This window comes from Crocodylus porosus, unplaced genomic scaffold (assembly GCF_001723895.1).
Source record: "Crocodylus porosus isolate Cpor-Errol unplaced genomic scaffold, CroPor_comp1, whole genome shotgun sequence".
Lineage (NCBI taxonomy): Eukaryota > Metazoa > Chordata > Crocodylia > Crocodylidae > Crocodylus > Crocodylus porosus.
In genome coordinates this window covers 59,792,434-59,816,850 of record NW_017728886.1, presented here as the reverse complement: position 1 = coordinate 59,816,850, position 24,417 = coordinate 59,792,434, and positions in this window count along the sequence as shown.

Here is a 24,417-nt window from a genome sequence, read left to right as displayed (position 1 = left end):
AATGCATAACATGCTTTTATTGTGAATCCGTGAAGTGCCACTGCAATTAAAGTTTCTTGGTAATTATATAGTTTAATGAAACAAGATCTTATGACAAAAAGAAAACAGAATTGATTTTTTTAACACAGAACCAATAGATTTGCAGTGGTAACAGATTTTAAATATTGCTATGTCAAACAATCTAATGAAAAGAATTCTCTGTTATTGCTCCAATTTGCTCTTTGCTAAGCAAGTTGTACAAACTGGGAAAGACAGGTAAATGGGAAGAAAGCTCAAGATAAGAAAAATTAGAGGTGGCCCCTCACTTCATTATTTTTCTCCTCTAAGTTAGAAAGAAGATTGTGAGACCAAGGCTTCTTCTGTTAAAGCCATATGAAGTATGGTCCAATACTTCTTACAGCTTTCCAATGAAGCTACACAATAGTACTACAGCATTTTCCACAGAACGAGTGTCTGGCTGCTGCAAAGTAACATCACATTAGTATGGGGCTCTAATGATTATCTGATAATCTCTTCTATTCATTACTGATAGATGCCTTCCAAAAACACCTCTGCATATATAATACTTAAGCCAATCAAGTAAACAAATTTCTCTTTAGTCTTTATTGTTAACAGCTCTGTCACCAATATCTGTCTATCTGAAGTTTTTATTCTGTATTACTGTTTTACCCACATTTAGAAATCCATATGATGGTTTAAGTTGTTAACCTATTTGCTGTGGCTTTCTTTTAAAAATAAAATACATCTCAATGTTTGCCATTGAAGGGAAGCAACATTGCGGATGGCTCAGGAGATATATTCATAAGAATCATGAACGCTGACTAATTGATTAACCAAGAGTTCTTGAAGAGAATGATTTGATTAGGGTAATTTATAGAGATTGTATCTTTTGTCATCATTTGTCTTTGAAAACATAGAAGAAAACTGCTTCCAAGTGCATGTAGCCGCCAGCATGAGAGATGGTATGTACTACATCATCAGTTACAGCAGACTGCTCAATTCTGTACCTTTCCAGCTAGTCAAATATCCAATAACAACACACACAAAAGCACCATAGCTCTCTGCACTCTAAACTTTTCTAGCATTGGCTTATAAAAATATTTGGGGTTGTTCACTGCTCTGCTCTTTGTAGCATAAACATTTATTTAAATGGGGCTGTCTTTTCAGTAATGAAGAATGAAGGAACAACAATGGTCTGATTTTGACAAATTAACTTGTGATTTGGAGAGTCAGTGAAGCAGGGAAGAGACATTCCTAACTATACTAATTAAATGAGCTTGCAACATTTATTTTAATGCAATGGAAGCAGCCATATGAAGATGAACATTTTAATTTATTTCGCAGTGACATTATGAAAAATTTCTCTGCTGCAGATTATCTACAAAAACAAATCTCATCAGCATCTAGGTTTGTGCATGAAATTTACATCCCTCATGTAACTTTGACCTTCCCCAGTGAAAACAAATGGAATGTGCTAAGTTAAAAAGTTTCTGCAAAGGTTGTCTTTCCATTGATGCGGTGGTTTATGTTCAAAATACCTCTGTGAAAAACACATCCATTTTTCATGGTGCAGCATAGATGAAAAATTCTGAATCTGTTCTAAAGGGAATGCAAATCTACCTCATTAGTTCAAAAAACATTCTTCATGAAAGACTGCCGAGTATTTTCAGGCAGATGAGGATGTGCAGTTTCAGCCAAGAAAGAACACCACATGGCCCACTAATTGTTTTTTAAACTTGTTCCTTTTCTTTCTGGAATTTGGTTACTAAAAAAAGTGGAAAGATTCTTGGGAAAGAAATGATAGGTACCCTCACTTGTTTTAACAAACAAGCCGTGTCCTTTGGATACTGCTCACTGCAGGAGCAAAGAGCATGGCAGAAACCTTCAGATAACTCTAGTTTTATTCAAACACATACATTTTCCCTCTTCAGATTTGTTAACTAAAGTTTAATGAGTACAAACATTATTTATACAGCACCATTAGCCTACAATGACAGGTCCCTGCCCTGAGTTGCTTACAGCAGTGCTAATGACCTGGAAGTCAGTGGAAGCTACAGGAGCCAAGAATCTTCAACTTCTGCTATGATGCATCCCTAAAACTGTGTCTGTGTTTCAAGCCCTCCAAATAATAAAAGTTAATGCACTTCTGGTTTGTGTTTTTCAAGCTTTCCACTACAACCATAAAGGTTAGAAACTTTTTAAAAAATCTGAGACTCTCAGGTTATAGTGAGACTAATGTATCTGGGATTTTAAGGTGTATCCTGTGACTCACAGTATAATTTGAAGGGTGTGGTTAGTCCCTGAGTATCTGACTGACTATAAGTGAGCCAAGGAAGGAAAAAAGAAGGTCCCATCTGGCTGACATTTCACCTGCTGCTTCCCAAAAGATACCCATGTGACAAAGCCCCTATGTTGGGCTGGATCTACTGGATTCTGCATCAGCTCTGTAAAGCTAGAACCCATTCTGTGTGAGCAATCTCAGGACAAGCACTTGAAGCGGCTAATGCTTTGTCATGGTTTTGTTTAAAAAAACCCCCAAAACCCGAGGTCCAGGAACAGATTGTCCTGCAGAGAGGCTTACTCCCATCTTGGTCAAGTCAACTACCTAGCTCCAACAGGGCAAGAAACAATAGAGCTGGGCAGCAGACAAAAAGCTCATTGAAATGAACTGTCCTCACCTGAACAGCTCCGCAGCTCTTTGCCCTAGCCTCATTCAGGGCAGTGGCTCTTCTTACATAGGCTGTTCCACCATATGCAGACACCCCCTACTTAACGCTGTTTCACTTAGCACTATTTCATAGATTTCATAGACATCAGGGCTGGAAGGGAGCTTGGAAGATCATCGAATCCAGCCACCTGCCCCAAGGGCTTTCTCTATAACACTCATTTGAAACTGATACCTGATTTCACTTAGAGCTCAGTGAATTTTGTTATAACCCCAAGGTTGCCATGTTAGGTCATTAAAAACACTTGTGGTTGTCATCTTGGGCTATTAAATACTTGCAGTTTTGCTTAATGCTTGGTTTTTAAGGAACCAATTAAGAGCGTACAGGGGGTTGCCTGTATGCAGCGTTATGGAGTTTGTGCTGTTTAAAAGATCATAGATGGACTTTGATTGCCTTGGCCCCTCATCCCTTAGTTTCCTGTTCAAGTCAGTCTTTCAAATAGGTATGAAAACAATTGTCATGAAAAAGAGCACTGTTTTTAGCTGAACTTCCCGTCCCTTTCTGGCTCTTGCACAGTGGGCAATAATGGTGCCCTTGCCTTTATGGAATTTTCCATCCAAAGTGTTTGAGGGCTCTCTGCTTCACCAAAAAATTACTTCAGTCTTCTGAATCACTATGCCCACCAATGAAATGCAGCCATTTCTAAAATGTATTGTGTCATTTCTCTAACAGTGCACAGTGAACCTCCCCTAAAGCTTCAGATGGGATGTGTTGTGCACTGCATTCAGCTGAATGTGCAATGCGATTCTTAGCTAGAAAAACAATCATAGCTGGTACCTGAGTTGGCATGTAGCCATAGGAATTAATATTTCCAATCTTTTTCAACTGTGCCATAGGATTTAAATACTAATCAAGGATGAAATCTTGGGATCACTGAAATCCATGGCAAAATTTGTACCGACCTCACGGGCTGTGTCCAGACAAGTGCAGCCGTGCAGTACGTGATGCCGTATACATATCTGCAGCGCCACATACCACACGTTCAGTTGTTCTCTGCACTGAAAGGTAGTAGCGCAGAAGGATTTTTTGACCTCCACACTCCACTGCCGGCCAGGCTCCGTGCACCAGGATTGCTGCTACTGCAGTCCTGGGAGGCCCCACACACCACAGTACATGTGGCACAGACAGTCCCCAGGGACAACTAGTGGTGGCCTAAGGTGCATTGCTGCTAGTTGTCTCCGGGGAACCAAATGTCCATGCACATCTGGACATGGTCACTGGGGCCAAGATTTTGCCCCCAAGCCTTGGTTTTACATCACAACTGAAAGACGACAGTACATAGTGAAAGCTATGGTTTAGCTGTGATTTGCTCAGGCTGGGAGAATATCACATATTAAGTCCCAATGCCCCACCTTGAGAGCACCTGCAAATTAACTGGCATTTCACTGTCTAATTGTATGCTACCACATTTCTTTTCCTTAGCCAAAAAGACTCCACTTGCTATTGACTTCCTCAGATCTTAGGAATCTTTAAAAATTACCAGCTGTCTCATATTGAATTTTCATTTATAAAACTCCTCACCAAATCAAAAATATCTTCCAGGCCATATACAGTAGGGTTTCAGTACAATTTCCTGTATTGACACTTCCAAACCCCACAGGACACCAACTAACATTAGCAAATGTCCATTTAGAATCATCTAAGCAAAGAGTCCATATGACGCAAAATGAGCCGTAAGGAAACAGTTTTCTAAAGATACTGCCTGTTCTGCCTCATAAAAGAAAGAGCCAGTAACTTAAATCTATATTCTCTATAGGTTCTGTGAATACCTGCTCATTATTAAACAGGAAACCGCTCTTCTTGCATCAGACAATGCTTGTGCAGGAAAACAAATCCTGAAGGTTCTTGAAAATGTTGGAAATCTCCAGAACAGTGGAAGTTTAATTTATATGATTTTATATACTTACCTTAGAAGAGCTTCAAACAGCTACCTAAAAAAACCAAAACAAACAAACCAGCTCTCCAGGCCCCCACCAAAAAACCAAACCCCAACAACACGGCCACATTAATCTTTTTCTCGAAATGAAGAACTTCCCTAACAGCAAAAGCCTCACATTGGTCTGAGGTACAGAGTCGTCAGTCCTGGATCAGTGAAAATATAATACCCATGAACTTGTTTCTTCTCAGAACTAGATTTTATATTGTTGAAAATAGGAATTATTGTGTTTGCAAGTTAGGAACCTGCCTAATTAGCTCCTAAAATAGCCATCTTAAAATAACTATATAACTCAAGCATGTCCAGCAAAAAAACACAAGCAAAAACACACTACACAGCAGCAGAATCAGCAGTGGTTAGAGGAAGCACATTTGCAGAACACTCCAAACAAAGTGAAATTTCAGGGGTATCATCTGAGTGGATGGGATTCTTTTTTGCACTCTCCCACAACTTCTACACTGTTCCCTGATTGAAACCAATTCCCTGGTCTTGAAAACCATGTAAAGTATTCTGTCCTCATTAGGATGTGTGTCTTTCTTCTAAGATGGCATAAAATTAAAAGTCCCCATACCTGGAGGTGAATTTGCGCCTCACATTTGGCTGAAATCCACAAACACTCAGATGTTTTCGTGGGGCCAAATCCAACCATAGCATAACTCCACCAAATTAGAATTACACGAGGAACACATTTGACCAGTAGTTTTGAAAGTACCAATTTACAGCCGAATAGCAGGCAGTAGTACTACTGTTGTGACTCATAGATGATCCATGGTAGGAAAAGGAAGATACATATATAAGGGAAAAAGGCTAGGATACTGGTCCTAATAATGACGCTTCTGGCAATTTGAATTCGATTCCGAGGTAATGTGTAAGAAGTCATTGCTCATTCAGAGCTCATGTGTGCACTGTGTTTCTGTTGATGTATCATTTTTCTTCATTCACCTTTTTACCATTTAGGGAACCTGATTAATTTTGTGTGCTTGGATTTTATGTTTTATGGTTTTCATGCTGTGACTCTAGCAGTTAAAATAATGGAAGGAAGCAATATTAATCATGATGTGTGTGGGGTTGTTTCTTTTTCAATCACAGGTCCCCCGGAGTTTTCTAGGAGCCATGTTTTTATCTCTCTCTTCTTCCTACCCTTACCTCTGCACTGAGTTCAGCTGCTTTTCTGGCCACGAAGTCTTGTGTGGTGCCATTGCTGATTACGCGGTAGAACCACACAATTCCAGTCTGACCAATATTTACATAAGACTAAAGACAAAAACCAAGAAAAAAGTTATGTGTATGCTCTCTAAGAGAGTATAATATACATGGGTTTCCTTTGCATGAACTACATCAAGTCTGAGTTCAAATCTGGTACCTGTTTCTGGACAAAGTGGAGTTCTTGGAAATGTACAGGTACTGTTCACATAACATCTAAGTCTTGCAGTTTCATAGTTGATGGTCACAGAATGCTAATTTGCAACCTGAGGCACCAACGCTGATCATTGTTTGGGGTGCCTTTCTCTAGTATTGAACTTTTACTCCCTCAAACTTCTTGGGATGAGGGCCAAAAAAAAGATGGCCAAGATACTGCTGTGTCTCAGCTCCTTTTAGCCATTGTGAGCACTGTTAGGCTGGGCAGGACAGTATTGAGGGTCTATCTGTAATGCTTTGCCATTTCACATTTCTGTTACCTTTCTTACCTTTTGCATTTCGGTACTATCAGTTGAGAAGCTCCAGTATTCTCCAGCTAAAAAGTTTATTGCTTAAAGTCTAAGTCTTTATTTCTGTTGAAATGCAAAACAATGAAAGTGAATCGACAAATATGAAAATAAGTTATTGCTTTTTTAAAATGCAAAAACCAGTTTGCAGGAGATTAATTTTATGTAAAGTTTTACATTTCAGATTGTGATCAGCATTTTTTTTCCCTTGGTTGGCTTTGAGTAAATGCATTTTCAAGTTTGAGAATTCATCATGTCTGATTAATGATGTGTATATAGAGCTTTCTGTATCATCTTCCTTCTTTTGGTCTTTTTTATTCAGTTGTTTGCTGTACTCCAACCCTGCGGATAGATGGTTCTGCAGTGATAAATGTAAAGTTTGCATAAGCCATGTAACAGCAGGACAGCCTATTATCACTGTACATTTTCCATGGCTGTGCAAACCTCTGTAGGCTATTTTATTGCTAATAGATCCACAGAGAAACAGTAGTGATTTTATGACTCTTTTTAAAATGGAAATTCATGTTTGAGAAATACAACTGGGAGGAAACAGATGTAAACCACTTAAGCATTTGCAGAAAATTGAGATGCACACTCTTATTTACAGACCCACATAGCCTCCATCTCTTTATTTTCAAAATTAAAATAAGCAATCTGTTTACCATGGGAAATGAGGAACCGTAAACTTCTTTTTCCTTTACAAAGCAGTGGACAGCGTCACTGTTTTTGTGCTTAATGGTGTAGTTGAAATGGGATGACAATTTTTCCCCACAGATTTTATTGTCTATAACACATTCCTTCTATAATCAGTGTAAGAGGCATGCAAGTGGGAAAGATTTTAGCATATAACCATGTGTCTGAATTCACATTATGTTATAAAAGCTAAAATGATAACTCAACACATTATAAGGTTTTACCCAAATATTTTATGCTTTTGGGGAATCTGTTTGAAAATGTAAATAGGACACAGTTGCAAACCTTTTAGACACAGGTCAGAATACTGGTGTGCTCATTCACTACACCAATAGTAAGTATTTAATGTTTTTTTTAATATGCTGTTTTAGATAATTGATTCTCCGGTCCATATATCCCATCACAAGGCATTAAAAAAAAGCCTGTAACTTCTGTTCAAAACCAGAATTTATAATCGTCAATAAACATGCATCAATTAACATTTTTTAGCTATAATGATACCACATTTTATATACAGTCATCCATATACCAATAATAGAATAACATATAATATTATAATTTAACATATAATGTATACATATAATATTGGAGGTGTTAAAAAGGACAAACACTACATTGTCAGAGAATGCACCTTATCTGAACATGGCTTCTGTGCAGTATACAATTACTGTGCTTTCCATGTCAAAGAAAATCTAGGGAATGTAACATATATAGCTCAGTTTGGGCTATTAAGTTATGATACTGAGGAAAAGCATGGCCTCTTCAATATTATTATGTGGTCAACCCTTCTAGGTTTAAAAATGCATCTCAAATGGGACTTTGGTGTTCTACAAATATGCTTTTAGCTATGTCTCATGTTAACCATGTATGTATTTAAAATGAATAGTTCACATAGAAAAGATCACCATGTATGTTCTAAATATTGACAACCACAGGAGACAGTAAACAGTCCACTTACAATCATTGCTAGCCTGCAAGTCTCTTGCTGGTGGTCTGACAGCTCGCACAATACTAGTTCCTTTTCCTTTTAAGTGTCTATAGGGTTGTAGGCTCTTCAGTGTAAAGAAAATCCAGCAGTAGCCACTGGGACCAGAACTAGTAGAAATGGAAGGTCCATTGAGGAGGAAACCCTGCAACATGTTCAGGAAGCAGGCAATCAAACAGGAACGCAGCAGAGAGAAGAGTGAAGAAACTAGTAAGTTAGCAAAGAAGCAAGGCCAGAGGAAGTGAGAAAGCAAAAAAGATAAGAATGAGAGTTCACATGAAGCACAAGAGCAGACAGTGATTTCCTTTCTAGGGGAAAAAAGGATGAAACACCAGCAAATATTCTGTACACTAGCAGTGATGATGAGTAGACAGTTTGAAAATCTATCTAGACTAGGGGGTTTCAGTAAGTAGCAGTGTACATGCAATTTCTTGTGGTGCAAACTCATGCTTTTAACTACATACTTAATTTATCCTAGGGTGTTGCTAAAATATATTTTAAGACTTTGGAAATCCTTTCTGATCCAGCTTCTCAGTATTAAAATAAATTTATTTTAAAATCCTATATTAATGGTACCTCACCCCACTTAAAATTACATGTATTTATGGTACAGAAACAAACAAATGTTGGAGGGGGTACAGTAATTTGGGAGGATTTTACCACATATGGTGGACGTGTCCCAGGATCAAAATGTTCTGGAAGAAGGCTGGAGAGCTGATGAGGAAAGTAACGCTTACAGTGTTACTTAAAATAACAATTTAACATGGATGCCAGCTATCAGATAATGCTTTAGTGTTCTTATTGAATTTTCCCGAGAACCCTGAAACATATAAGAATTGCAAGGAATTGATCACTCATCTTCTAGTGGCTGCAAGAATTACAATTGCAAAAAGAAAAGAAAATCCCTTTTGAGATGAATTATTGAGCAAAGCAATATTAGCTAGCATTTCAGCACCAGGGGCTGAGGTCTTTCTCCACCTCTTCCTTCTTTCAGCATCCAACACTTAGATATTGTCTATTTGCTCTATTGCTGATGCCATGGGAAGCACAGTATTTTAAAGTGTTAAAAAGTACACATAGACTTTCCTAATATTGCTCTTCCATATAAGCAGTAGTTATGATGATGTTCCCTTATTGCAAATAAGAAGGGGGGCGTTCAGAGGCCACTCTCTATTAATGTAATTGATACTGTGAAAGAGTCTCAGACCCTTGAGTTCTTTAAAGAACAAACTTAACTGGGCAGCCCAGTTAACTTAAACTTAAACATACCTCTGAGAAAACGAAGGATCTGTGAGAGCTGATGGTGGGTAGAGAGTAGAGCAGTTGTTTTAAACTTCCTAAAGTCACTCGGAAGCCTTTCATATCACTTCTGCCATGGAACCCCTACCACTATCCTGTTAGGGGACATGGATCCAGGTGACCCAGCACAACAGTCGTGGCACCCCACCTCCTGGCCCACTCAACCATACCCCCGATCTCTTTGTGGAACCTCTGATGACCTACCAGGGAACCCCATGGCCTGCCCAGAGGGTCTCCCCAGAGTCCCTGTATCTCCAGAGACTGTTGCTGTTCTCTTCCCTTCCCAGCCCCTGGATTCAGTAGCAGATGAAAGAAGGAGATGAGAGATAAATGTTTCAGTACCAGCCAGGGACATTTACAGAATCATCATTCACCATACTTCACGGACAACCACTGGGAATAGGCACTATAACCCAATAGCAGATCCAAAGAAGATGCAATGCAGAGCTGCACCCACCCTTGGCCATAAGCTGCATGTGCAGTGAAATCTCAGAGCTTATCAGCATATCAGCAGTCCTCCTGCTCTGCATGGGTTGGAAGCACTTTAAGTTCACCAGCTAGTCCATGCAGAGTCTGCAGCCCAGAGCCCAGGGGCTGTGCATTGCCTCTGCTCATTCTCTCTCCTCCTTTCCTCTTCTGCTGAATTTCATGGGGTGGGGGAGAGTGGGTGACAGTAAGGTGGGGAAGAGTGAACAGCATCAGACTCCGGAGCTGCTTGAAAGCTGAGGCACTGAGCTCATTGAGCTTGCAGCACATGCAGACCTCCCAGCAGGGGCTGTGTTGACATGCTGGTGAGTCCTGAGAGCTCACTGGCATCCAGAATCACAGGGAAGGGTTGCAGCCACATCCCCTTTGCCAGTGTGGCAACTTGTGCAATGAGGTCTCTTCCCTGTGCATGTGCCACACAGCTGAAGTGGGTATGGCTGGACCCCTGTCACTGTGATCCTGACTGCAGTCATTCCTAAACCAGTTATAAATATACTCCCAATTTGGAGGAGGAACTAGACATTAGCCACTTTTTGTAACCAAACACAGGCTTCATAGTTTCCAGTGCCTGCCTACTCTTGGAGAATGAGAACAAGCTGCTGATCCCTTCTCTGTCTGCATGGCCAATATTGGCATGCAGGGCACATCCCAGGACTTTGAGTGCCCACAAAGAAAAAGGTTACATGGCTTCAATCCTGCAGTTGTCTCAACAGTAATATGGACAACATTAACTGATACAAATCCCCAAGTGTAGGCTCTCATATTGGAAAAGCCAAGTACATTTCATTCAAAATCTAAGTGAAAGGCTTTCTTATGCTCTTCTACAGTTCACTTCTACACTGATTACTACATTAAAGAGCTTTATTGACCCTTCACAGTTAAATAGAAAGCTTTCTTGTTTCAGCACTGAAAGAAGGGACAGATTTTCCAACAGCTGTCTAATATCTCTGTCAACATGGAAATGAAATAGATTTAAGAACCTCAGAAAAGCATCCGATCATTTAGTGCCCAGTAATGATGAATTCCAATTTCCAGTTGCAAAAACTGGAATTACTTTCAGTCTGTTCTCCTGGCTTCTAAATAAACATCTGGTGTAATTTTATTTTTAGAAAAATCACACAAATGCAGGCATTAGCTGTCCATCTCATCATTAATCCAGCTATGGAATCAGATATTTTGAAAATGTTAAAATGCATCCATATGCCATATTCATCTCTCTTGGAAAAATAGACTGTAATTGTTGAAACTAGCTACCTTTCAAACATACATAAATGTCAGTGAGTTTTGTCATGACACAGTAAAATCTCTCAGGTCTGGGCACAATTTGTTCAAATCAATTGACAAAGAAGAAAATATTATGCTGTTTTCATTCTTAAAATGCACACAGAAATCCTCATGCTTAGATCAAGGCCTTGTGGTAAAAGAAAGATTAGGCAAATCCAGCCTGAGGACCCGCAAAACAGATGTCTGCTCCCACCTCTGTCCAGCCCCTCGTGGTAGAGTTCATATCTTAAAACCAACAACAAGATTAAGCAATTATTCCCAATAGTCTTGTTATTGTCATCCTATAAAGCAGCATCTAAAATAATAGCTTTTCTCCTGCCATCCAAGGTTGAATGTTGGAGAAAAATGTGTTGAACCTGATTAGGTTGGAAAGATATGCCTGCATAAATAATTGCTAAAAGTCAACTAAGTCAAAATAATTATAGCAAAGAAAATTAACTTTAGACTACAAAAAAAATAGTTTTCTCTAATCTCATTTGTACACCAAAGACTAATTCAGCAACTGAAAAATACAATTCATGTTAAGCAGCAGGCAGCACATGGATTCATGGCAATAACTGTCACATAAGCCATGTCTTGTCTGAGATCAATGGAAACTAAGCAAAAGTTTAGTTTATTACTATTATTATTATTATTATTATTATTACTACTACTACTACTACTATAGGATGTTGTTAAGATTTATACAGCTTTTCCTTGTTGTATCTTCTGCTTCAGCAGGGAGGCTTAGAGTTCCACATAATTAGAGGGAATATCTAAAACAATTCAAAATTTCATTTCATATGTTCCAGAATTGTGTTTCTTCTATTCAAATTTTTTTATATCCTAGTCAGCTCCCTTCTAGCATCCATTAGTCTGCTAGAACTTAGTGCACTGTAGATAATTAATTGCAACAGATTTCTTTTTTATTGACAATTATATTGCTTTTAATAATCACAGCTGACAACTCAGACTTAGAGACAGTTTGAGATAATACACCCTTTCACATACAAGAAGATACCTTTGTGTACTTTCTCTTTCTTTTGGAGAGTTTCTTTTTGATGTTAAAATGCTCGTTATGGCCCCACTTACCCTGTAGCTCTACAAATTCCACCTTGCAAAGGAGCCAGTTCAGAACAATCATTACAACCATGTTTGTGGAAGTATCTACCTTTATTAGAAAATGTTTCTATAGGGTCAGCTTGATGGGGCAGGTATCCTGGCCTGCTGTACAGATCTAAATTCCATTTCTTAATGCCCATTGCCATTTTGTTTCCGCTCTGGCCTCCCAGCAGCATACATTCTTCAACTAATTTGAAGCTTTTTCTCTGCTTTGTAAATATTCCATTATTTTCTTTGCTTTCCTTCTGGGGCCCTATCATTAAAAGATGGAACAAAAACAAGTAGATACAGCACATAAAGAAACACAGATTATACAAAATAATACCTCAGTAAAATAACCAGTATTCAAAATTACCAATAATGATTATTTCTGACCTATGGAGAGTGATCTACCTGCTTCTCATTAGGTTGCAGCAGAAAATGTAAGGTGTGCATCCCTTGTTAAGTCTATTTAAATATTTTGCACGCTTCTAACAAAGTGCACTACTGATTCTTTCTCTGCAACCAGTGAGTGCTTATATATTCTGATGTCCGTGTAGCCTGTGAGTTACACAATGAAGAGTTGATGTATACACAAGACTAGGATCATGCAAACACTGAGCCTTTAATACTTTGATTTCAAGGCCAGCTATGCACCATTCATAAAACAGAGGGGCTGCAGCCACCTTCTTGGGATTCTGTAAATGTTAAGGCTAAACAGTTTTTACTGGGGGGAAATGGAGAAGCAAGTGCTGTTGCCCAAATAACCTTGAAAAGGTAAAGCAATTGCTAGGTTTGAAAGCTTATCATAGTGATTCCTTGCTAAACACCATATGCAGGCTTTCGGTGTTTAGTTCCCCCACGCTTTCTGCTGCCCACAGCAGTCTTGTGGGGACACTGATAACCATGGATGAAGTTCCTCCATTTTGAGGGTGGCTGCAGCTCAATTCAGAGCCGTGGCTGAGATGCTAGGGAAGCATAAGAATGTAAGGGCCTGGGGCATGAGATAAATGAAGTCCTTCACCCAACATTATGCAGGGTTGCAAACTCCCTTAGTTTATCATTAATCCAATAAGTGATATTTTTCTTAAATCCCTGGCTCCCACAGTCATGAGATTATGTAAGAATCTCAGTTTGGGGGTTTTTTAAGCGAGTTGTTAGCCCCCATGTTAGTGCAAGAAAGAAGAGGGAAAAATGTTGTCCAATTGTACCCTGAAGCCTCAAAGCCAACAGGCAAACAAAAAAAGCCCCCAAATATATGGAGTTAAAACAAATCCCATATTTTAAAGTGTCTCATTGGTTCAGGTGCCTCACTCATCAATTCTGAACACTCGAGTTATCAGTTCTACACCTATATTTCCAAACATTCGCATATTAGAGCTTTATTATATTTTTAATGCTTAAAATGCTCAAGACTCTCAATATTCATATTGGAAACTACACTTTGGTCACAAAGACAGACATTAATAAGCTGTCACTCACCATTTTATACAGGAATTAAAGCATTGCACTAAACTGAGCATTGCTTGTGCCAATTTGCGGCTACTTTTTAGTACATTAGCTGAAAAACCAGAAATAAAAGATGCAGTGACTTCTAACAAGAGTACATGGAGCTCTTGGTGTGAATCAAAGTGGACAAAGAACTGAACGCTACAATACCATACATGTGTATGTTTGATGGTTTACTGTACCAGTTCTGAGGTAAGAGCTAATGAATAAACATGTCTCACTGAAACAACTTTGACATTTCAGCTAAGTTTACACATTAATTAAGGTAAGATTATCCTACCTCCCAAAAAAGGAGTAGAAATATTAGAGAACTCCCAGGCTGAAGTACAGTATAAGAAAGCTGTATGAACACTTTGTTAAATGCACAGATTTAACCCTGCTGTTTTGCTCCTAATCATTATTAATTGCCTCCAGTGGTGGACATTAATTTCCCTATTGCAGCAACATGCATCTTGAGCTTGGGCATATCCTAATATATCAAGCGGGACAGGTGATATAATTCAGCTGGTCACAGCTGGAAAGAAGACAGCCACCCACATGCAAGCAGTCTGTCAGCCTTAGTTACACTGCAGACACCACCACAGCCTCCATAACAACATTGTACATTTATCTCTAGGGATAACTTTACAAGAAGTATGGCTGATCAGTTCATCCTGTTTAATCTGCTGTTGTCTGAGCAGTAGTAAGAATACTTCAGCCTGAGCTTTAACTTTGAATATTTTGAAAGGGAGAATTAACATACACGGCTGGATTTTTCTACAGGTTAATAACATCCATTAGGGTGTTAGGATGGCCATTTGTCCAGTTTATAAAGGATAGCCCGGTTTTCTGCTACTCTGTCCTCTTGGTACGAAACCAGACACCTGTATGTCCTTTATTTTCCTTTGCAGACTTCCACCAGTCTGACATAAAGGCATCCAGTTTTGTATCAATAGGACAGAGAACAGAATAGCAGAAAACCAGGCTGTCTTCTATAACAGTGGTCTCCAAACTTTGTTGATAGTGCACCCCTATCAGTAAAAAATTTTTGAGCACGCACCCCCCAATATAGGTATATTTATTTATTTATAAATTATATACATGTACTACTATACTAATATATTATGTACATTATATAACTTAGACAAAAAATAGAAATTAAAAAAGGATGAGATAAAGATGAAATAAACAATATTTTTAAAATAGGTATTTTTAAATTTTATTAATGGTACAAAAAACTTTTTTGCTTTCACTAAAAAAATATTATTTAGTTTTTACCTTGTAATGTGGCTGACGAAGAGCTTGTACCAGGAGTAGGAGAAGTGTCAGCTCTGCCATTTTCTTGCTGTTTGCTTGTGCTCGCATTATTAGTATTATCTTCAATCCGCAGTTTCTTTGCGGGAATCTTTTTAAGCCACTTGTCCATTTTGTGAGGTTCAGTTTAGTTAAAACTAGATAATATAATTTGTAAATCCACTTAACTGGGCACATGTAAACTGCAATATGTCGCAATACACTGAAAGCGAACAAACGCTTCTTCCCTCAGGATACCTCATGTACCGTACGTGACACATGACAATCCGACATACGGACTAAGTGAGGGCGCCAGCGTCAATCTGTATATTAAATATTGGTAAAGCTTAATTTTTTTCTTATTTTTTTAGATAAAAAATAAATAAAAATAAAAGTTCTAATATTTTCTTTGTGCACCCCAATGGATCATCTGGCGCACCCCCTGAGGTGCGCACACCCCACTTTGGAAACCACTGCTCTATAAAACCGGATGAATGAGCACCCTAGCCACTATTACCGTGAGAGCTAGGGAGGAATTGGTGTTCCTGCCCCATGAAGGGGAAAGCAAGCATTGCCCCAAAATAACCAATAGTCCTGGAGAGAGTTCACTTCAGTGGGATATGAGAGACTTTGTTTAAGTCCTTAATCGGCCTGGTTCAGAGCAGAGACTTGAATCTGAGTCATCTTGATTCTAGAGAACTGAACTATAGAGAATTTTAGACTACAGAGACATAGACAATCTGCCTCAATGAATTGTTATAATTTATAGACAGAGGATGACTCCAACAAAGAAAATTGAAAGATCCACCCCAGAGTATTCATTCGTTCTCTGTCTGTCTGTCTGTCTCTCACTGCTTTTGACCAAAAATTTCATTCTGGACCTAAGAAACTTTTCCTGATGAAAATGTTTCCCAATAAAAGCTTTAATTCTCACAAGTTGTCATTTTCAGATGAAAAACTGTTCCAGCTCCACTAACATCCTTAATTAAAAATGCACAACAAACACTAACAGGTAAAGGCTTCTTTTAAACATTCCCTGTGATTTTAATTATCCACTTACATGAATATGTCCATTAAATTCAATGGGATAAGCACAAAAGAATGGCATTTTGCTGAAATAAGGCCTGAGTAAAAGGATCTCAGGATCTAACCTGGGGTGGGCAAAATGCGGGGGCCGGACGTGGCCTGTCAGCCCATTCCATCAGGCCCATGAGGCCCCTAAACAATTTAGAAAATTAATATTAATCTACCCTGAGCTGCCTGTCATGCATCCCTCAACGGCATGCTGCAAATCAGAAAGTGGCCCTCTGCCCAAAATAATTGCCCACCCCTGATAACCCAATAGAATGACTCATGTTTGAAGCAAATGGAATCAGGACCCATGTTTACCTCTCTTTAACAGTAATTAACCTTTTTTTATAATTGTAATTAGCCTCATTAGAGCAGCTAACAATGGCTAAACATCTGAAACTGTTTGACAGTTTGATTCAAATATGTATCCAAAAATTCGGCTACAAAAAAACCCCACCCAAACCTATACAAATGTCTCTGGGCTAGAAAAAGCAAGTAGGAAAACTCAAATGAACTTTTAAACAATATCCTTTACTTCTGGTTTTAAGCAGGAAATATCACATCCAATCCTCAAATGCCAGACCCAGACCTGTAGCTACGCAAGCTGAACACCACTGAACAGTTTTCTCCCATTATTTTTTATGTTTTTGATGGCTTGGCTGAGACTTGAAAGTGCAGAGGATTTTTACAAGGAATCTTGGGGTTTTTTTAAACATTAAAATATTTTCAGACCATGAAAGAGACTCTTGCTTAGTTTGGTGAGGCTGAAGAGAGTTATTATGCAAACCAGTTTGGCCATGCCTATTCACTTCATGTTATGATATTATGAATAAAATACAGTACTTTAATAAAAAGTATACAAGGGATTTAAGAGTAGAAATCCCATAGTGATAACAATGAATTGGACTTAATGGCTCTGATCCATTCTAGCCCTATGACTTTTAAGTCACCAAAAGCATATAAGCCTTCTACAACTCTCACTTTACTACACAAAGGCTGCATCTTCATGAGATGTTTACTGCAGATTAGAGCAGTTAGCTCCACGGTAAAACATCCCTGTTTACATATGCAGAGCTATTAGGCTGGAGTAAAATAATTAACTCCACTGTAGGTTAGTACTGTCAGATACAAGTACCATCCTATGGCAGAGTTATTTACTCCACCACAACGCACGTGTAGATGCTGACAAGGGCTGGCTGGGGTATGAAAGTGCTTCAGTACGGGGGCTACCTGCCACCTAGTCCCACACTGAAGCACCCTTGTGCCCCAGCCAGCCCCTCTGCAGTATGTTGAGGTGGGCTGGAGCATCCCCAAGCTGTCAAGCTAATCCCTAGGCGTTAATGCCTTGCCAGCCAGGGCTGTGCTGCCTCAGCTCAACATGCTGTGGTTCTGGGTACATGTATAAATGCTACACCTAGGAACAATAAACTCGGGCAAGAACTGCACCAGAGTTTATTCAGTCAAATTAATTTCACATGTAGACATGCCCACAGCGAGGGTGCTATAAAACTGTAGTTACCTACAACAACAGAACCATGAGGTATGAGTGATTGCAACTGCTCCCTGTTTTTTCTGTAATCAAACTTTACTTTGAGAACATTTAAATAGCGTTTTTAAAACAAACTTGATTTAATTCATTTTGCTCTCTAAAAAGCATAAGTAATAGCATTCAGAAAGGTTTTGTTTGCATGGCTTCTAAAAGCTTCCATTCTTCACTTCATCTGTGAACTATTCCATACCAGACTTCCTGACTGGCACCTTGATAATTAGATTATCCTTCCTTTGAGGAGGCAGTAGAGTTTATTAGTTTCCATGCAACATCACAGGAAGGCAGCTACCTTACTTTTGGGTTGGCAGTTAATGTGCGGAAAGCAGTGTCTCATTATGGGCAGTACAGAAATATCCATAATGTTTTTCTTTTGGGACAGCCCACTGGCAAAGTATCAAAGCCTCCTGACTTTGATTTTCCCCTTTTCCCAAAGAAGGCTCTAGCTTCGTTCAGCCACTTGCTGGCTCTCAATAGCCAGTCCTAGACATTTGGAAGTGTTGTTTACCGGTGTCTCCTCCCATACTTTATTGGAAGGTACTAACATTCCTCTAAAAGGATCCAAGTCTGGTTTCCGATCCACTTGACCTCTGCCAGCCTTTGTTGGAGAATGTCGTCCACTTAAACAGTAGATACCAGCTTTAATTCATCTGCGCTGACACCTCGTTTGGAGATCTGGAACACAAGTTTATGTTCTTCCCCCCTTTTTATACCTCTTGTAAGGCATGCTGTTTTACTATCCAAGGGCTAGATGAAGGATTTAGTGGAGGATAGATTTGCTAGGAAAGCCAACAATGAAGGAAAACAATCCTGGATGTGCTGCAGTTGCTGTCATAGACTTACACAAAACATTTTTTGTTATCTAGGCAGCAAGAGTGTTTGGGTTAAGCTGCCAGTGCCACTCTGTCACAAATCTCTCTGCCAACATTTGAATCAGTTGTTTGCTACCAAAACGGCTCAATTAAACTGCTGTGCTGCCTGTATCAGATGGTTCAGCCAAACGGCCTTATTTCTCCTAGAACTATTATTTACAAGCTATCACAAAAAGATTTCAGTGTTATGATCATTGCTATTAAAACTAGGTTTGAAAGGAACAAATGTTTTGCACTACAAAGGAGACACGAAGAAAAAAAGCCTTATACAGTGGTCTGTGGGCTGAATCCTTTACAACTGTGTACATTTTCCCATTAATTAAAACAGTTAAACACAGAACCGACACTGATGCAATTTGTTGTCTTCATTCCTGGAAATACAACATTCACAAAGAATTAATACATAATCTATGAATCCTAATCTTTTAAGTCATTTTAAAGGGATGAAGTCATCCTCTGTAATTGTAAATGCAGCACCTCAGCCTCTGCTGCATTCAAATGTAAAGGTGAGAAGCTGATTAAAGACATTCAGCTGCTTTACGTACATGTCTCCATTTTAAATGCCATACCATTTGTTTTTAGCAAATTGAGTCACTAGAACAATATTTTCTTCCATTCTGAGGTCTCGGCCCTCAAACTGTATCTGCCTGTTCAAGATTTAAATGCAACAGGATTCATTCTCCTTATATCAAACGCGGAAGGGTGTGAGTCTGACCAGACTTAAGCTTTCCCAGATGAATCACGTTTGCAGAATTACCCACAACTGGGAACATATTTTCAAGAGAATTCAGCTCCCATTTAGGTACCACAAGAAAATCTGCCCATAGTGTTACATTGAGAACTAGTAGGTGCTGAGCCCTTTGAAAATCTTGGTCTTACTTTGTTTGAGAGAGAGAGCTGAAGGAAATTCTCTTGAAAATCTGACCCTCCTGATCCAATTTTCAACTCCCTTCCCCCTGCCATTAACTTCACCAAAACCAAAATAATCCTCTTGAAATGTGCAGGGTACATCTTATTCCAAGTCTAAAATTTTGACTACGTTAGAGTTAATTGCGCATGCTGTCTCAGATGCTGAAGTTTAAAATGTTTCTGTGATTTTATTCTTCCAATATTTTCCTAATGTCTCTGGTTGTCATCATAATGTAGTTTAAAACAGATTCAGGGAGAAACTTGAACCTTTTCTTCTCCAAAATGCTCCTGTTGAGTATATGTGCTTTTCATAATGTCTGAGTTGCATGAAGAAAATGTGTAGATATTTGAAGATGTCATCACAACAATACAGTCACAGCTCAACACTTCAAGGCTTAACCCATGTATTCTATACATACATATATCCTTTTTCAATTGTATGGAATAAATGCAGCAGTTTGATAATATATGTATCAAATTGATGCATGCTTTGTATGTTCAGTTCAGCTCTATGGCTGCTTTTCAAAATGTGCCTAATGCCATGAGTGTTTTGCCAAGAAGGCATATCTCAGTAGGGGCTTTAGAAAAATGTATAGAGACAGTTGTGATACTTGACTCAAAAATGCGTAGTTAAGATCATGTTGCTCTAGAAAGAAAGCAAGCCACATGAATAGGTTAAAGATTCTATCATTCTGTATAACAGCAGAAAGCATGGCATCATAGCACCGCTGCTCAAGTCTACAAAAATCCCTGTCTTTCAACAAATTTTAAGCATTTATACAACTTTAAGTTAATTCTAAATGAAAAATTCTGAAGTTCAGGTTGAAAGAACCTCTTATTTATTTCAGCCGAAATTCTAGTATAGACCCAAGTATAGCTTTAAACTTGGCAGCTTTGAGTACCGATAGCAGTCTAGCTACAGGACCAGGGAGGTCAGCACAGGCTGTAAAAGCTGCCCAAGACACAGGGCATATTAGTCTTGGATCCTTAATTGATCAAACAAGTTTAAATCTTTGACAAAAAAGTTAGTTGACATACTTCCTGGTTATTGTAGATAAGGCTAAGCCCTATTCAGCTTTGGATTGTCTAGTTTTGTATATCTCCCGGGACCAGTTTTTATGGTCATGATGATACTGAATGCTACTTGCCATTATCTGCTCTAACCTGCTTCAGAATCCTGTCACCTAGGAGTTGTGTTTAAATACAATTACATTTCGTAATGAAGACAAGCCATAGCAGAATCATTTTGTTTTCAAAAAACCTACAAAACAACCCCTGGGAATTCCTGATTAAAATGTCATCAACCAGAAAGTTCCAGCACACACAAAAGCATATCAATGCAGAAAACTGTGATTCGACTCATTTCACATCTGCTAGATAGTAACACATTTTACACAGTAGTAACCTGGCCTGGATTCAAACAAGTGCTCAAGGAATGAAAGACTGACTACTTCAGTCCTCTGGGCTATTTAATGATCTAGCATTTTACACAAATATCAATGGCAATGTTGTCCAATCTACATTTTATTTGGAGACAGTCAAAAATGATATATCAATGATAGAACATCTTTAAGAGTCATAAAAAATAAAGTGAAGAAGATGGGATAATAAATAAAAATCAGCTCTTATTGATCCATCTGCATCAGGTCTTTTAGGTATCATATACAGTGCATGGAAACAAAACTCAGTCAGTTTTATCCTCAAAATAAACTACTTAACCATTAAGGAGTAAAAGATGATCTGAGGTTAAAAAAAGAAAGAGCTCACGAGAGACCTACAAAAAATAATGGCATGAAGGTTATTAATATAATAGTAAATTTCAATGGTTTCTTTTCTTAAAAGTGGGACAATTATACCTAATTAAGATAGACATGAAGATAGTAGTAGCATAGTCAGAAGCTATGCTATGATTTTGTAACATAGCTGGGTACACCAAAGCTAGGATAACATCGACTACAGGTCATGTCCCATGGGATTTTGGTATGTATTTAATGCATTTTAACATGAGCAACCACGCATTCAAGCAATAAAACACATGCTAAGTGTGATCTTATCATAGCAAATTTATAACTTTTTGGGTGAGGAGTACAGGAAACCCTTGCTATTCGCAGGTTTGGCATTCACGGTTTCAATTATTCGTGAATGCCGAAACCGCATTTTAAATACTCTTTATACACTTACAGGAGCTCTTCAGGAGCTTCGTGCTTGCTGCTGGTGGGTTGCTGCTGCTGCCGCCAGGCTCCCACCGCTGCACTCCCACCATCACCACCAGAGCTGTGCCCCCTCCCCCACCAGCCAGTGGGGGAACTGTGTTCATGAACACAGTGCCTTATTCATGGATTTTTCCGTTCGTGGGGGATATGAAAACGTATCTCCCATGAATGGCGAGGATCTCCTGTATCTCTAAATTGTATCAAGAAACACATGATCAGATACTGTCAGCCTGTTTTATGGAGATAACGAGAGCTATCTATCTGTGGTCCTTCAGCATCTCAGGATGCACCGCTTCTAGCCCCCTACTCCTTCTCCTTCTCTGAGAGCTGGTCTATCCACCCTCCAGAACTCTACTACCCACAGGAGTGGTACCAGTACCTATGTGGGTGGTACCAGCCCCAAGATGGGTGCCCACATTCCCCAGGGGCGTGTGACTCCTGCCCCCATGGAACCACCCCAAGTACCCATTGAAACCCTCAAGGTTCATCAAGGTCTGCCACTTTCGCTTGAGTGCTCCAGTGCACACCGAACCAGAGAATGCCTTTCTCAGAGCCCTACAGCAGAGCCATGAACTTTCATTAGGGTGAAGTGCTGGATCTCATTGTGATCTGGGGTAAGGAGAGAACCATTGCTACCACTGGCAAGGATATGAAGGATAACCAACGAAACCAGACAATCTATGCATGGTGGCTCAGTGACATGGGCACCATCAGGACTGGCAGTATGTTCAGGGCAGTGGTCAGGGACGCAAAGAATGTCTTGGGTGCCAAGAAGACCAGGGTCCCTTTCTGTGAGGAGCTGTCAAGGATCCTTGGGGAGGACTGCACCACTGCTCCCCACTACACCACAAACTATATGCCCAGGGGACAATGGTGTTATGACATGGGCTATGCTCTTCTTGACCTGCTGCTCACAAACAGGGATCAATTGGTGGGGAATGTAGTAGTGGATGGCAACTTGGGCAGCAGTGACCAAGAGATGATTGAGTTCAGGATCCTGAGGAAAGGAAAGATTGAAAGCAACAATGTAAGGACCCTGGACCTGAATCTCTTCAGTCTCCTCAAGAGGAGACTGAGGGGGTATCTTGTGGCTGCCTACAACTTTATCAGGGGCCACCAGCAGGGACTCCGGGCAAGTCTGTTCACCAGGGCCCCCCTTGGAGTCACCAGGAACAATGGCCACAAGCTGAGGGAGGATAGGTTTAGGTTAGATATTAGGAAGAACTACTTCATGGTAAGGATGGCCAGAGCCTGGAATAGGCTTCCCAGAGAGGTGGTGCTCTCACCTTCCCTGGAGATCTTCAAGAGGAGACTGGATAGGCACCTGGCTGGGGTCTTATGACCCCTGCCACCCCCAGTGCTCCTTCCTGCCCATGGCAGGGGGTCAGACTAGATGATCTGTCTAGGTCCCTTCTGACTCATTGATTCTATGATTCTATGACTTCAGAAAAGCAGACTTCAATTCGCTCAGGGAACCCTTGGGCAGGATCCCCTGGGAAGGCAGTCTGATGGGGCAGCACTGGTGAGAGGAGTCCAAGAAAGCTGGCTGTACTTTAAAGAAGCCTTACTGAGAGTGCAGGAACAAACCATCCTGATGTGGAGGAAGACTACCAAGTATAGCAGAAGACCAGCTTGGCTTAGCAGGGAACTCTTCAGTAAACTAAATCACAAAAAGGAAACTTATACGAAGTGGAAACTTGGACAGATAACTAGGGATAAGTATAAGAGCATTGCTCAGGCATGCAAGGATGAAGTCAGGAAGGCAAAAACACAGCTGGAGTTGCAGCTAGCAAGGGACATGAAGGGTAACAAGAAGGTTCTCTACAAGTATGTCAGTAGCAAGAGGAGAATCAGGGAAAGTGTGGGTCTGTTACTGAATGGAGGAGGCAACTTTGTGACAGAAGATGCAGAAAAGGCTGAAGTGCTCAATGCCCTTTTTCAGTCTTCACATGCAAGGTCATCTCCCAGACTACTGCACCTGGCAGCACAGTTTGGGGAGGAGGTAAGCAACAAACAATGGTGAAAGAACAGGTTAGGGACTATTTAGAAAAGCAGCATGGGACATATACAAGGGCATGGGGCTGGATGGGATGAACCCAAGGGTGATGAGGAAGTTGGTTGATGAGATTGCAGAGCCATTGGCCATCGTCTTTGAAAACTCATGGCAATAAGGAGAAGTCCTGGATTACTGGAAAAGGGCACAGTGCCCGTATTTAAGAACAGGAAAAAGGAGGATGCAGGGAACTACAGACCAGTCAGCCTCACCTCAGTCCCTGGAAAAATCATGGAGAAGATCCTCAAGGAATCCATTTCTAAGCACTTGGAGGAGAAGAAATTAATTAGGAACAGTCAGCATGGATTCACCAAGGGCAAGTCATGCCTAACCAACCTGATTGCCTTCTAGGATGAGATGACTGTCTCTGTGGACATGGGGAGACCAGTGGATGTGGTATACCTTGATTTTAGCAAGGCTTTTGGTACGGTCTCCCACACCATTCTCAGAGGCAAGCTAAGGAAGTACGGGCTAGATGAATGAACTGTAAGGTGGATAGAAAAGTGGCGGGAGCATTGGGCTCAGAGTGTAGTAATCAATGGTTCAGTGTTTAGCTGGCAGCCAGTATCAAGTGCAATGCCCCAGGTGGCAGTCCTGGGGCTGGTTTTGTTCAATGTCTTTATCAATAACCTGGAAGATGGCATAGGGTGCACCCTCAGCAAATTTGCAGATTACATCAAGCTGTGGGGAGTAGTAGATATACTGGAGGGTAGGGCTAGGATTCAGAGTGACCTAGGCAAATTGGAGGATTGGGCCAAAAGAAATCTCATGATGTTC